Source organism: Malaclemys terrapin, chromosome 11, assembly GCF_027887155.1.
Source record: "Malaclemys terrapin pileata isolate rMalTer1 chromosome 11, rMalTer1.hap1, whole genome shotgun sequence".
Lineage (NCBI taxonomy): Eukaryota > Metazoa > Chordata > Testudines > Emydidae > Malaclemys > Malaclemys terrapin.
Genome location: NC_071515.1, coordinates 15,854,089 through 15,870,518, shown reverse-complemented (window position 1 = coordinate 15,870,518; position 16,430 = coordinate 15,854,089).

The following is a 16,430-nucleotide window of genomic DNA, read 5'->3' as shown; positions in this document are numbered from 1 at the left end:
TCTCCCCCTCCCCCCGACTCTCTCTCATCATTCACCCTCTGCCAGGAGAACCAGGTTTGGAGCAGAGAATTAGGCCAACTTTCCAGTGTTGTTACAGGAAGGGAGGCTGCTGACGGTTGTGGTAGCTGTGGAGATGACTTTTTATGGGGTTCACAGGCCGCCACGTCTGATGTTCTGAAGTGGGTTGCTGAGGGTGTTTGACCCTAGTCCTTGTTTGAAAGCCAGGGGATGGCAGATGAAAGAGGAGGAGATTGAAGGAGCATCTCACAAAGGGTCATACTTTCTTGAACCCTTTGCCCCTTGTGACAGTAGCCACTGTAATCGATGGATACTTGATCTTTGTCAAGCCTGACCCTGATTATGTGGCTGGTGGAGCCAGGGAAACAACATGCAGTTTCTCACTGACTCCTGTGTGTCAACCCCCTATTATACCCCTCACCTGAACACTCACTGAACATCTGGCCTGCTCCGAGCTCAGGGGGTTACTCTTTTAGCTCAAGCAGTAGAGCAGGGATCGGCAATGTTTGGCCCGCAGCCTGCCAGGGTAAGCACCCTGGCGGGCCAGGACAGTTTGTTTCCCTGCAGCATCCACAGGTTGGGCCGATTGCGGCTCCCACTGGCTGTGGTTTGCCGCTTCAGGCCAATGGGGGCTGCGGGAAGCCATGGCCAGCTCATCCCTTGGCCCACATCGCTTCCCGCAGCCCCCATTGCCCTGGGACAGCGAACTGCAGCCAGTGGGAGCTGCGATCGGCCGAACCTGCAGACGCGGCAGGTAAACAAACCGTCCCTGGCCCTCCAGGGTGCTTACCCTGGTGGGCCGCGGGCCAAACATTGCCGATCCCTGCAGTAGAGGCTCATACTTTTAATCTTAGATTCAAGCCCTGCTGAGGGCCACATCCCCTAGTGCACCTCTTGTTACAAGAGTTCTACATAAAATCTATCTATCAGTCTATAGTTGCCTGTGGGTCTATGGCAGTGGTTCTCAAACTTTTGTACTGGTGACCTCTTTCACATAGCAAGCCTCTGAGTGCAACCCTCCCTTATAAATTAAAAACACTTTTTTATATATGTAATATAATTATAAATGCTGGAGGCAAAGCGGGGTTTGGGGTAGAGGCTGACAGCTTGCGACCCCCCCCATGTAATAACCTCGTGACCCCTTGAAGGTTCCTGACCCCCAGTTTGAGAACCCCTGGTCTATGGAGACAGTTCATATCAAGACTGCCCTCTGCTGGCAATAAGAATATGTGATATAGTTCATAAGATGTAAATTCAATAGAATTGTTACACACTACAAATAGCTTCCTGAGTCCAGCTCTTGCCACCTGTCTGCCTGGAAAGTTATAATCTGCTCTCCTTGATGGTATCTGAGCAGCTAGGGCCAGAAGTGTGTCAGCAGCAACTTGTTTCAGGCTCACTGAATTGCAATCTGGGACATGCCAACCCTGAGTGTGCTGCACTCCAGATCGGTAGCATTCTAGACTCACTTGTGTCTCACAGTTCAGTGAGGAGGTGCGGGATGAGGACAGCATTAAATGCAGCTGGGCGCTAAATGCATGGAGTGGCAGAACACCAGCTAAGAGCTGGATCCATGTGAGTGAATCCCTGGGCCCATGCAGAGCCTTACTAAAGACAGTGGGGCTCTGTGGCATTACAATCCACAAAGATCCAAGTGCAGGATCCAGGCATAAGGGTCTACTGGAACTGTTTTCATTTGCCATTGATGGGAACATAATAAGAGAATATATTAGGCGTTTGCATTCACCTTTAGTGTATTGTACTTTCCAGTTTTCTGTCCATATGTCCTTTTTGTCCTTTTCTGTATTACAATTGATAAAATTAAAGATCAAAGAGTGTAATTTATTCAAAGAGGCAGTAGGGAAAAAATACAGTAACCTTCAATTTCAACTCCCCTTCCACACAGTGATTCCTACAGTACATAGTTCTGGTTGTTTAATCTGCAAATTTTGCCATCGCTGCATTAAATTCAAGGCAAACCAGACAAGTTGTGAAATGTTAGCATTCAGGTCAGTGAGCAGAGTATTGGCAGAAATAGTATTGGGACTTTTGCTCATATCAAAATTCAGAGAGTTATAGAGAGCCCTGTAATATTGTCTGATATTCCCATGTTAGAATTATATCCTCTTTACAGTTCAACAGCAAAGATCTAACATAAAGCACATAGTTTTATCTTGAGAACTTCTTTTATCCCTGATTCATTTCAAGTTCTTTAAAAATAATAGCCACTTAATGTAAAGATCCTTTCCCCAAACTATCATCTTTTTTCTCCCCTTCACCCAAACCCCAATACAAGAGATTCTACTTTGATGTAGTGTTGTTTAAGGGGTCAGTGTCAGTTTAGTTTAGGCCTCTCTGGAGCTGTCAGTGCCCAAGATGACTCAGGAGTGACCTGCTGCTGACATCACTTGGCCTGGCAATGTACTACAGTTCCCCAGTAATCTCCCCAAAGCCACAGGCCCTGTGGAGATGGTGAAAAGAGTGGAGGAACAAACATACAGAAATCAGCATGAGAGAGAGAAGCTGCCATGTTAGCTTTAGAATACCAGTCATTCTGGGTTTATTAGTGAAAAGCTTAAACAGTGCAAATCTGCTCATTTAGAAAGCAGTCAGTCCAGTTGCCACTGTCCCCACAAAGTGACACAGGAGCTCCAGTGTTGTGCCTGTCAGTGATTTATGAGACATCAGAACAACTTGCCACTAGTTGGAAAAGGTGCTAAGCCGCGAGCAGCTGGGTTTTAATCTCTTTTGGTTTGCCAAGATCGTATTTCTGAAGGTCAAACCGCTCTCCAGCAGCTGATGATCCTATCACAAATGTTCCTGTTTTCATTAATTAATAAGAAAAGCAACCTAGAAACAGAAGGTTTGATTTGTTCACTGTACCTCAGTGTCTGAGACATCTCCCTTTTTGTCCTTAATCTTTTGGTTTTGAGCAGAGAATACATACAATAGTGTAACAAAACCGTGATCACCTAGGACATAATTTTTCAGTACATGATGGCTGCTCAAAGCTTCATGGCAATATTGGGGTTAGAACACAGAATCTCCCGCTCCAAAAGCACAGGACACCGCCACATGCACTAAATGAGAATCCCTGTTAGCTTTTAGCAGTATGGGACCTATGTGATACAATTGAGCAGTTCTGATTTCATCCAGTAGATGGGAAGTGTTACCCACGCCATCCCACCAGACACAACCCTAGCTAGTTAATTATAGCCTCAAGATTATAGCTGAGGATTTTCCATTTTGGTCTGAAACAAGCTGTTTCAATACCTCTGCCTTGAAATGAAATATCCTGCCCCAAACACTTCATTAAGTGCCGTCTGAAGATAGATTTTTCAAAAATTGGCATCATGTTTAATATACTCGGACTCTCTCTCCCCATGACTCTAATGCTGCTGGTTTCTTCTTCCTCATTGGTTCTTCCCTAGTCAAAATTCTGACAGGATAGAACAAGAGAGCGGAGTCTCCCAGTGATAATCATTCGCCTCTCGTACTCATGATTTATTCAGCAACAGCATAGCTGGAAATATTAAATGCATAAGCTTGCAGTCCAGAGTGGGCGTCATAGATCAAAGCCTACAACACATTTTATTCCCCTTTAAAAAAGAGAAGAAAAAGAAAACAAAATCAGATGTTATTTCCATCATAAAACTAGCCATAAAACAGCGATGATCCTAGCACCTTTGTTGTTCTTAAAGATTAGAGCCATGGCTCACTGTATCTGACCTTGGTCAAAACTTTGACATAGTGAAAATCACAGTGCAGTTCTGAAGTGAAACAGAAGGTTTTCAGGCAAGGCGAGGGTCATAATTGGCCTTGCGGTGATAAAAACCTTTCATTTTAAAGGCAAACGGCCAAGATGAGAAAATCAGGTCCTTCATTATCTGCTTCACTCCGATTTCCAATGGGAAGGAGACCACAGCACAAAAACTTCTAGCTGCACTAATAGTGAGCAGTCTCAGCACAGAGGCCAAGGATTATAAAGGGTATTATGTGACTGAATTGTCTGCGATAGCAGGGAACTGGGCTGAAGGACTTAGGAGGTGCCTTCCAGTCCTATGTTCGTATGACTGAACCATTGGGGGTGGAAAATGAACGCCTCTGGCAGTTGTAGCAAATATTTACCTGCAGATTCCAGCTGAGCCTCTAGATGTCGCTGTGCTACAGTGAGCACTCCGGGTAACCTGTGCTTTCCCGTCACATGCAGCAATAGAAGTCAGTTTGCCATTTGTGACTGTGGTCCCTACTCCCTAATAAATCCATCTTTGGACTGGGCCTGACCATCTTCATCATGCGCATCTTCAAACATGCCCAGCCAGCCCTGCTGTACCTGGTCCCTGCCTGCATTGGGTTCCCTCTCCTCGTGGCCTTGGTGAAGGGAGAAGTATCTGAAATGTTCAGCTGTGAGGAGAATTCCATGCCACAGGAGGAGCCTTGGGACTCCAAAGATGCAAGGATGGAAATGGATAAAAAAGAGAAGTGACCTTGCACCCCTGTGCCAGGATGGGCATGTCGGGACCAGGCCGGGCTGGGATCCAGACCCCATCGCAAGGGTTAAAGACAAAAAGATCAATTGTGTATAAGCATCATGTGTGTGTGTGTATCCAGAGAAACTGTTGGGATGGGAGAAGTCTCTGTAAGCCACTTCTCTGTCTGAAGTCCTTCTGCCATCCCGACGTTCCATGGGGCCTGTCCATTGCCATGCAGCACTTTGGGCAGCCACGCTCCCTGATTTTATGTCGTTTTTTGTCATCTCCTAAATGGGTAGAAAAAAGGGGAAGGGGAAAACCAAAGGGCTGGTTTTTAAATTTTGTATTGTGGATTCGCTTTCTCTCATAGTGGGGGAGGTTTAGGTTGGATATTAGGAAAAACTTTTTCACTAGGAGGGTGGTGAAGCACTGGAATGGGTTACCTAGGGAGATGGTAGAATCTCCTTCCTTAGAGGTTTTTAAGGTCAGGCTTGACAAAGCCCTGGCTGGGATGATTTAGTTGGAATTAAGTCCTGCTTTGAGCAGGGGGTTGGACTAGATGATCTCCTGAGGTTCCTTCCAACCCTGATATTCTATGATTCTATGATTCTATATTAAACCATCTTGAAGGAAGAAAAATAACTAAATATGTGTTGTTTAAGAACACTGTGGTCTGTGGCTTCAGATACTGGGTCAGAGGTGATCCCTCCAGGTCATGTACCTTGGTGAGACTGTTTGGAGAAGCTTGTATTGCTGCTCTCCGTGCCATGCTTTCTCTAGGTAGTAATGCAGAGATTCATAGATTGCAAGGCCAGAAGGGACCACTGTGATCATTTGCTCTGATCTCCCGCATAACACAGGCCCTGTTTAAACTAGAGCATGTCTTTCAGACTGACATCCAATTGTGATTTAAACATGGGCAGTGGTGGAGAATCCACACAATCTACATGGTTCAAATGGTTAATTTAACCACCTCGCTGTTAAACATTTGTGCTTTATCGCTAATGATCATACTGGTTTCCTACTGGGCATTGTGTTAGCGCCTAGTGCAACATCCAACAAGTGGAGGACTCTGTGTTCCCTCCAGCATAGATAAGGGAAGTAATGCCAGAGTGGAACCTGGGAGCTGGGGTCAATGTGTGAGCAGGAGCAACAAGCCAAAGGCAGCAGCCTGGGAAGCCCAAATAGCAGGTGGCCTGAGAGCTGGGCCAAGACACACACTAATGCTACCAGGAGCCACCCGTAGGCACAGTGCGAAGGTGCAAGACTGCAGCCCAGAGGACTCTGCAGAGGAGTTACACCAGGACTGCCCCTAAGGCCAGGTTTCTCTTGCTTTCTTGTAATTATTAAAGCATTCGTGCTTAGGACATTTACACCTTTTATTTCTGCTGGCCCTAGTAAAGGAATTCTCTGTTACTCAGAGTGTGCGTTACTCACCGGAACCCACCGGTGACTAGGTTGCGAAGGACCTAGTGCTCAGAGCACCTATAATCCTGGCCTCGTGGTACAGCGAGCACACTACCAAATATCAAGTGGCTTGGTGTACCGCAGCACTCACAGCAACACCTTGGGGTGTGTTACTGCACCATGGTATTTATGACACATCCAGAGCCATGGGACATGAGCACCCTACACTGTAGCTCTCAGTAGGTAAAGAGAGGGCTTCAGGTTCCAAGGCTGTCAGTCTGGTAGGTTTCATGCATTCACTGACTCCCTTGATCTCTTCTGAGAGCAGAGGGCACTGCCTGGGTTCACTGCTCAATGCCCCCATCTGGTATCCTTGTTTTGAACCTTTGCTTCTCACTCCCATCTGTGTTTTTTTTCCACATTTGCTGTTCCCTGTATTTAGGTAGGTCCTGGGCAATGTTCCCTCTAATTTTTTTCGTGTTTACTGGGCAGGCTACAAACTCCTCTGAACACTAATTTTTGTCCTTGGACAAGCTTATACTTTTTTGTAGGTGAGGGCTGCATATGGGGGAGGGTAGCGTTGTGTGTGCGAGGGATGTAAGGGGAGTAAAGGGTGCATTGTGTGTAGGGGGAGCTGTGTAGGGGTGATGAGGAATGTGCAGGAGGGACTGTGAGGGGGATGAGGGGCGTACTGGGGTGGGGGAGGTGAGAGGAATGAGGGGTGTACCTGGATGGGGGAGGTGAGGCGTATACAGGGGGAATTGTGAGGGGGATGAGGGGTGTACTGGGTTAGGGGAGATGGGTATGCAGGCGGAGTTGTGAGGGGGATGAGGGGTGTATTGGGGTGGGGGCGGTGGGGACCTGAGGGGTGTGCAGAGGGGGTTGTGAGGAGATTGAGGGGTAAACTGGGGTGGGGAATTTGAGGGGTGTACAGGAGGGTTGTGAGGGAGGTGAGGGGTGTACTGGGGTGGGGAATGTGAGGGGTGTCCAGCCCCTCACCCGAGCTCCTGTGCAAGGGATATCCCAGAACTGGTGCTCCTGGCCAGGCCGGGCATGTTCCTCCCCAAGATGGGAACTCCTTCCACACCCCCGCCACTCACCCCATCCCAGGAGCAGGGGGTGAGCAGAGCAGGTTCATAAAGGGACACCCCACGTCCCTGCTGGGGCCGCACAGAGGAGATGTGTGACAGTTTCTCTGACTGCACGGTATGCACAAGATTGCTGCATGGCCACGCAGCTTATAGTTATAGGGGACATTGGTGTGGGGTCCTATGGCTCCTCCCTCATCCAAGGGAGTGGGTGTGACATACCAGGGTACAATCCAGACTAATGAGCCGCTGTATCAGCCCTGCCCTGCAACCTTGGGTGCCTTACAATGCCTTGCTGAAGGAGTTCCTGCCTGAGCATTTACAAATGGGGGAGGGATAGCTCAGTGGTTTGAGCATTAGCCTGCTAAACCCAGGGTTGTGAGCTCAATCCTTGAGGGGACCACTTAGGGATCTGGGGCAAAATCAGTACTTGGTCCTGCTAGTGAAGGCAGGGGGCTGGATGCAATGACTTTTCGGGGTCCCTTCCAGTTCTATGAGATAGGTATAAACAACCTTCCAGCCTGCAAACCATAGCCAGAGTGTCCATGTGTAACTGAAACCTGCCAGCCATGTTTGGGTTACACTCTGGCTCTTATCAACCTTAGTTATACTGCAGGGTGACCCTATCACCCCCACCAGCCTCAGACTTTTCCCCAGAAATGTATGTCCTGTACAGCCCAGCCCTCTCCTGGACAATGCAAGTTATATAAAGTCCATTATTTCTTTAATAGAAATAATATGCACACCACTTGCCACCCCAAATGGAGTTTCCCAGACACTTCCATTTAAATATGCTGGATTAGATAAAACAATAAAACAAGTTTATTAACTACAAAGAGAGAGATTTCAAGTGAGTACAAGTAATGAGGCATAAAGGTCAGGAATGGTTACAAGAAAAATAAGGATAAAACGCTACTGGTGCCAAGGGTTGCCAATCCTCCAGGATTGTCATGGAGTCTCCAGGAATTAAAGATTAATCTTTAATTAAAGATTATGTCATGTGATGAAACCTCCAGGAATATGTCCAACCAAAAATGGCAACCCTACTGGTGCCTAACAACAAACTGTTAAATTCAAAGCAAAGTTTTCTCACCACATGCTTTCTGCGGTCTTACTGACCAAACTCTTTAAGTCAGGACCCCTCCCCCAGTCCAACAGCTGTTTCTTTTATCTCTTCAGGTGCAGTGAATCCATGGGCAGAGAGCAGGGGCGGTTTCTTAGGGGGTTTGTCCCTCCTTTTTATAATTTCAGTTCCCAATACGAAAAACATTGCCAGCTGGGTACCACTACACAAAAAGAGTATGTGGAAGGATGTTCCCTGCTGCTTTTTTCTCGCCTTTTTTGAGGTTCCTTTGTTTCCCTTCCTGTTTGATGACTCTATTTACTGCCTAAATGCAAATTTAGCAGAGCACCCATTCCTTTGTTTAAGACAGACATGTTTGCCAACCTCAGTTTGGACCATGTGTTAGTAACATCATGCAGTGGAATCTTATAACCAGGACTTTGGAGCGGAGCCTGGAGCTGGAGCGCGGAGCAGCTCCGGAGCAGTGGAGCTGCAGGTTTTTGCCTGGAGCTGGAGCGGAGCCGGAGCACAGCTCCAAAGCCCTGCTTATAACTTTACATACAATGTTGCCACACCTGTTTTACCAGAATAATAATGACCAGCAAATTATAAGTTTTCATATGATACTTCATAAGGCATTCTATGTACAAAAATTTTTACAATAGTGTATAGGGTGTGAACACGGGTATATTCGGTCACAGTGGGCCTTGGTTGTTTGGTGGGCCCCTCGTTTCCAAGCTCAGCATTTAAATAGGCTGCTGCATTTCATGTATATTCTGTCCAGGGGCGGCTCTAGGCACCAGCAAAGCAAGCAGGTGCTTGGGGCAGCCCATTTGCAGGGCGGCAGCCAGCAGGGATCCAGCCTGGGTGCTGAGAACCAACAGGGAGCCTTGTGAGCTGTAGTTCCTTGGTTAGTTCCCTGCCTCTGGAGCCAGCCCTGGAGCAGGGAAAGAACTACATTTCCCAGCATTCCCTTAGCTGCTATCAACAGGAAAGGGAGGGGGAGGGAGTGAGGTAGCTGAAACCTCATGCTGCAGCTTGCTGTGAATGGAGAGCTCACTGCTAGAGTGGGCTGGCACTGTGAATGGGGAACAAATATGCCCAAGGAGTAGAAGGCTTTGGCCCAGATACCCCCTTCAGAAGACATCCCCAGACTGGATTAAGGATACTGGTGTGACCCCATTTTGTAGCCCCCAAAGAAAGAATTGCGTGGACTAAATGGACAGTGCCCCTCTCTATCTGAAGCCTAGCAAGGGAGGTATGTGGATCCCACTAGAATTTAAAATGAAAAGTAAGGGAGGGGAGGCTCTACTGGACCTGGGCAGCTTTAGATACAGTACCAGGCACATAGGAGGATTTCCACTTCTGAGCCATGGAAGCAGAAATTGACTTTTCCTTTCCAGATTTAGCTAATATTCAGAAAGGGAATCTAGCACGTGCCTTCCAGATTTGAACACCTCAACATTTAGGAGTGCTCAAGCTCAATTTGAGCAGCTGTTACTTCATTTCTCCCAAATCAAATATACTGATCCACTGTAACTTGCTGTAGAAAAAGTAGGATAAAATTGAGCAAGAAATGCTTCCCAGTGGTTTTTAGGACTGGAACTACCATTTTCAACAGCCATTGCCTTTTTTAGTTTTATTTGTTTAAAAGGAAGACAGTGATATTGCATTGGCAAATTCCCCATAGAAAGAAAGAGAGGAACAAAAGAATAATAAAGGCACCTCAACTTTTCCTCATTTATGGAGGACAGTCTTATAATATGCATCCAGATATCCTCCAATCACACAAGCTAAAAATTGTTCCACTTTACTGCAGTTCTGTAACCATGTGGGAACCAATCCTGTCTGTGTTCTGTGCACATTCAAAATTCCTGCTGAATGACCCGCCCTGGGAGCAAGTTACCAGTGACCCAGGGCTGGGGCGGAAGGAGGGTGCAGGTGGGGTGGTGGTGGTGGTGGGGAGAGAGCCCAGAGCTGGGGCAGCATGGGGTGTGGGGGGGGAGAGCCCAGGGCTGGGGGGGAAGGGGGTGCAGGTGGGGGGGGGGGAGAAATCCCAGGGCTGGGGCAGCAGAGGGGTGCGGGGGGAGCCCAGGGCTGGGGTGGGGGCAGCCAAATTTTTTTTTGCTTGGGGAGGCAAAAAACCTAGAGCCGGCCCTGATTCTGTCCCCGCTTGATTTCTTGCTGTGGGCATTGTCTGGGGTTTTTTGCCCAGTGACTCTCTTTGGATCCCTTGTTTTGACTTTGTAACCTTACTTCTGTCCCTGCCACTTGTTTGGTTGTTCCTGGGCTTAGTTGACCTCTTCCAAGGACATCACATGGAAACTGGTATATTTCATGAATACTAAGGCCAACATTTTCAAACTTGGGAGCCTGAAATTAGGCGCCTTTGATTTCTCACCCCGCTCCAAACAAAGTCTGGGCCCACTGTGGAGGGTCAAACTCCCCCACTGGCTGTAGTTTGGCTTTAAATAATAAAGACATGTATGGCATCAATTCCATCCCAGGCTGTCTCTATAGTCTTGGTATTCTTAGAAATCCTCCTGTAAGACAGTTCTGTCCTAGATGACTCTGCCTATAGAACCATTTCCAGCTTGGGTGGAGATAACAAACCACACCTGCTACTGGGAGTCAGCCGGAATCAATTCACTCTCCCAGCGGGTTCTAACACTATGTACGCCCTTGACTAACAGGGTGGGCCAAGAGACGAACAGGAAGCTTGTTGACAGCATCTAAATAAGTGTGTGTGTGGGGGCGTTTCTTCTAGAGATGCAAAGCTCTTGCAGCATTTTTTATAGTCAAAGAGAGATGTGGTCGCTCAGCACCTGCAAAAATCAGCCCGGTACCTTGCAGTTACACATGCACTTAACTTGGCAAACACAACCAGTGCCAGCAATTGATTTGTCCCATCGATATCAATGGGGCTACTTTGTGTGTGCAGAGTTTTAAACATGTGTGTAACTCGTGTGTAAAGTTAAGTGCATGTGTAACTGCTTGCAGGATCAGGGCCATATTTAGGTTTTTCCACAGTGCCTACGCAGCACTACCAAATGGCAATGACTAGTCAGGCTTTGACCCTTGCTTTTTTGTATGAGAAGGATTCACTTTAATGACAAATGGAATCAACCCAAAAATAAATTTGAAACTAGGCCCTGATCCTGCAGAGACTTAAGTGAATGCTAAACTTGAAATGTGAATAGTTCTGTTGACTTCAGTGGGCTACTCTTGTGCATAAAGTTAAGCACAGATGTAAGCAGGATCAGGGTTTTAATCAGCATTGACGTGAACGTGCTACAAGTGTGCTACAGGCACGCGTGCGCGGGTATGGACCTGTAACCTACCCTTGCTAACAGGAAAGACTGTCTCTTACTTATATAAATAACACTCAGTGTTACCCCCCTCCCCTTTATGAAAACTGAAGTTGTACTACTGATATTTTCAAAAAGATTGCTCATCCCTTCCTGGCCCAGATGCAGCACATCTGCCTGTCATTCAGAGGCATGTCATGCTGCCAGTGCCAGGATATCCTGCCATGCTTTCTTCTCCAGGGCGTGACACCTGTTGATGGGTCACTGCCTGGAACAACGCTCTCTGTGTGAAAGGGTCTCTTGTTGTCCCTTTTCATGGTTTTTTTGGGGGGGAGAGGGGGAAGGGGGACGACTGTGGATGTTTCTTTAGCATTTTTAAAATCTTTTTTGAATTGTGTAGATCTTTCTGAAAGCTGAGCCATTGAAAAGTGAGGAAATTGTTAACTAGCTGTGCCATTCAAATCCATTGGAGTGATTTCCTTGCTACATTCTCTGCCTTACATCTCTCCACTTGGCAATTACTGTGTTTCATCCAAGTTCACTTTCACTTTCTTTAGTGAATGGTCCTTTGACCCATGTTACTCGGCGTGTTTGAGAAGGCCAAAGTGGAGGGCTCATGTTATGTGGATGTGTCCTCTATCTGCTATATACAGGATGGACAACATGCACAATCCCCTTCCTTCTGAATGGAGAAAGAGAGAAATAAGATGAGGACATGCTTGCTCACAGTACAAAATTCTTCACAAAGAGAGGAATAATTCTTGTTTCCCTCTTGTTAGATCGTCTGCTGCTTCATGATGTTGAGATTTGTGACCAGTGCTTTATACCTGTTATTGTGCAAGCCTGTAGTTTCCAGTGCTGCTTTGAAAATTCATGCCTAAGGACCTCATGAAATTCCTGGGCTCTGTAGTCATAAAGATGCCTATTAGAAATGGGCAAAGGAGGCAGTGTGTAATCCATATCTGGGCTAAAAATGAGGCTAGCGTTTGGTTTGAAAGTGAAGTCGGTCTAAGGTTGGCATTCAAAGTTACTTTGAGATATGAGGGCCAAATGATGGCTATCTTGATTGCTCAGCTGATCATGGGAATCTTTGGATATCAGCTGTTCCAGTAAGATTTTGGTCTTCTCTGAATCAGAAGTAGAAAACAGGCCCTTGAAGGCTTTCTGATCTGGACTAGAATCAGAACAATCAAAGCAGGTTCAGATCCAGAAAGTCACATCTATTCCCCGCCCCTTGAAAAATGAAGATGTTCAGCTTCCAGCTTTGGCTCATGTCTAATTCCTACACCCCCTTTCTAGGAGCCACAAAATGACAGATTAGGCTTCTAAGGAGCAATCCCCACTACTCAGGAGTGGAGTCTGCCTAGACAAGGCCATTGGACTCTTGGAGGAGCCATGCATGAGGGTCCAGCACTTAAAATGGCTCCCACCACAGGTGTGTCAAAAACCTGTCCTGGATGGACTTCTTGGTGCTGGCTCCTCTTGAATAACTGAGTGATGCATAGGATACTGCAGTGCTGCATACCGCTCCGTTCGGGAATAACATTATGGAAGTGAGTCCTCTGGTAGTTCTTTTGGGATGTGTAGGTGCTGGGGAAGGTTTATATACTAACAGTTGATTACAATATTAAAAATACACATGCTTGGTTCGGGGAGCTCTGGGGATTAATTAAGCTTTGGTATGGTTAGTTATTTATCTCTGTTTTTCAAACTAGAGAGCAAAGGTATTGCTAGTGGGGGTGGGGAACCAACTGAGCAAACAAGAAGTCTTTCATCAGTATTTATCTAGGACTGGTTCAGGAGAGGAGAGTGAGCTAATGAAATCTGGCCTGGGGGGTGGTGGTGGTAATTAAGGACATTCTCGGCATTTGAAGGTACTCTTAATAATTTATCTGCTAACAGTTTTCAGTTGTGATATGCCCACCAAAAAAAGCCACGTATGTGGATGAGTTGACTGTATCTCTTAATATTGAGCCGTGATACAGATTGCCACTTCCAATTTTAAGAAATGGAAAACTTCCAGCAGTTAAAAACAAAGCATAAAGAATTCTTCACTGGTTCTTTGTGCTCCAGCAGGGGCTAAAAATGAATTGTTGTGTGACAAAGTTTAGTGTCCAGTGAACAAGGGGTTAACTTCAGCTCAGGTCCTTACCTCAGGTCCTTGCTTAGGAGCTCAGTGCAAGGATTATAAACTGATGGTTTTGGAGACTGAGGCTCAGATCCTTAAAGGTCTCTTAACTCCCATCGATTTCTCCAAAGCAGCCGATGTGAAAACACTACTTGTTAGAGGTTCTGCACTGAGTGCCATCAGACTGGATTGAACCCTAGGCAGAAGAATATAGGGATCAAACCAGCAGTATATCTAGTCCAGTATCCTATATCCAGCTGAGGCCAGTACCACCTGTCTCATGTGAAGAAGCAGAAACCTGCCAGTCGATGAACCTGAATACTTTTTGTAAAGCACATTACCAAATGGGTGTTCTATCCATACGCATGAGGATTTGTGACTCCCAGAATTCTCAGACATTTTTTAATCCTTGTTATTGTAACAGTGGCTGTTCTCCTTCATATAAATATTTTCTGAGTCCTGCTATACTCTAGGCCTCTCACCCTATCCCAACTGTGGGGAGCCCTCAGTAGGATAATGGTGGAAACTGGCTTGGAAGAAGGAGGTATCAAATCTTGTTAGTGCTGCAGTTCCAGCCACTGGGTTCACGGGTAGAAATGACAGATTGAGTGGGATCAGATCCTGCAAAGCCTTACGAAGTGTCAGGGTTCATAAGCTCATTATTCTTGGAGGGGTGGGAAATGGAATTGCAGCTGCCATAGGCTAAAATGGTATATGAAAAAACAGCAGCGAAGCACAGTGTAGTTGTGGATAGCGAGGGAGGGGAGGGAACAAACTAAAGTAGAACAAAGGGATTGGGGGGATGAAGCTTTTCAATTTCTTGAGAATAAGGCTCAACCGAAAAGTGTGCGAATCTTGGAGTCCACAGAGCTGAACTTGAAAGTTCATAGCAGGCCTGGTTGAAGACAAAATTCTATTGCTATTGGTTCTGGAAGGGAAGAGCGGGCTCTAATCTACTCCAAAAGGTGCAAAGAACACTGTACAGTGCATGACAGCTGCAACTCTGATTGTGAGTTGCAGAGGGTGTGAGAGAGAGAGGATTCTGCATTCTGTCCAGAAGAAAGAGAACAGAATTACTGGAGTACAACACCAGACTTTTCCATGCTGAAGTCCAGAAACCCAATAAAGCTGAAAAGAAATGCATAGCATTAGAAAAATCAACCCTTGTGGTTAAGGATATCCCTGTGTCATTTCAGAGCCCAGCAAAAGCTTTGTGTTTAATTCACATGAATCTTTCTTATTCCATGACACTACCTGCCTACACAGCCAGTTTATTCATCAGATTACGGATGAAAACCTCCAAGAAGGGTTGAAACGAACTAAGTCACCACTGCATCCAATTGTGCCACCAGTGGGTTAGTGTAGACACTTAGACTCATAGACTTTCAGGCTAGAAGGGACCAACATGATCATCGTCCCACTTCCATAGTCAGGTCAGTGTAAGCTGCCGTGCATGGATCTATCTCTGTAGCGTAGACCAGGCCTAACAGAGTTTGCTCGTAGTGAGAGATCTTATCAAGTGCTGTGAAAGAATAAGCCATTCCAAAGATCTGTCGCTAAGTACCTGAGCAATGGAAATTCCAAAAAATTAACTGAGAAAAAGTTAAAATGGCACTTTACTTTGACCTTCTCAAAATGTTTTCAAGGCTCCCAAACTGCCTGGGACACAGTCAGCTTGGGGAGCCTGGGAGATAGGGCTCCCAAGCTTTCTGGGGTCCCGAGGAGCTGGGAGCCCTGGATCTACGACAGTCTGCCTGGTGGACTGGCCTTGAGCTGGAGACCCTAAAAGCCCTGGTAACTCTGCCTCCAGATAGCCTGCCTGGCAGGCTGACCCTGGTAGCTCCACTCCAACATAGCCCACCTGGCAGGCGGAGTCAGAGCCTTGTGCGTTTCTTCTGAGCAGAGACTGCCAGCTGTCCATGGAATGTCCATGCAGTGGTTTTTCTGGGGTGGAAAAACTTTGGGCTGCTGGGGAGAGATCACTCAACTCCTTTTCAGTCATGACCCAAGCTAGATTTACACTGGAGTCTCCACAGATGAAAGGCATTATGGCTAAAAATGGCCACTGCTCTTGGGTTCCTCAGTGCCCGGGTTCTTAACCTGGGTCTTGTCTTCAGAGGTGCTAAACACCCCCAGTTCCCTGCGCTCAGCGCTTCAGAAACTCAGGCCCATCTTTTCTCAAGACAGGTACCCCAAATCGGAAGCCACTTCTGAACATTATGGCCTATGTCACCTAAATCCCCACCTTTGCCACTAACTCTTAGAACACATGCAATTGTACAGACCCCTTGTCCAAGCTATAGGGTACCTGAGCTGTGGAATGGCTTGAAAACCTTTCTGGTGTATTTGGCTGTTGTTGGTTTTATCAGTTTAGGACAGTCTTATAATGTTGGGCTTGCTGGATGAGAACAGGCTGCGTAATTAAATGAATCAAATTGATTTTACTATATTTATTATATAAATTAAAGAAGTGTGGCATATTTGCATGACTTAATACTGAAATGAATAAACCTACTACACCTCTACCTCGATATAACGCTGTCCTCGAGAGCCAAAAAATCTCACCGCATTATAGGTGAAACTGCGTTATATTGAACTTGCTTTGATCCACCGGAGTGCGCAGCCCCGCCCCCCAGAGCACTGCCTTACTGCGTTATATCCGAATTCGTGTTGTGTCGTGTTATATCGAGGTAGCAGTGTACTATGCTGTTACTTTTACCTCTATCCTATACATTTGGATTACTATTTTTTAACTAATCCTGGATTCTAAAGACTAAATTCAGACTCTTAAAAACTTACATTTAGTCTGTGTTAAATTGTCTGTGTAACATGAACATTCAAACAACTGGTAATAAAGAAACTACAATGATTTGAATTATGGTGTTAGAGAAGAATTATGAAAATATTATGGATAGACTGTATAACCAATGAAAAAGTATAGGAGAT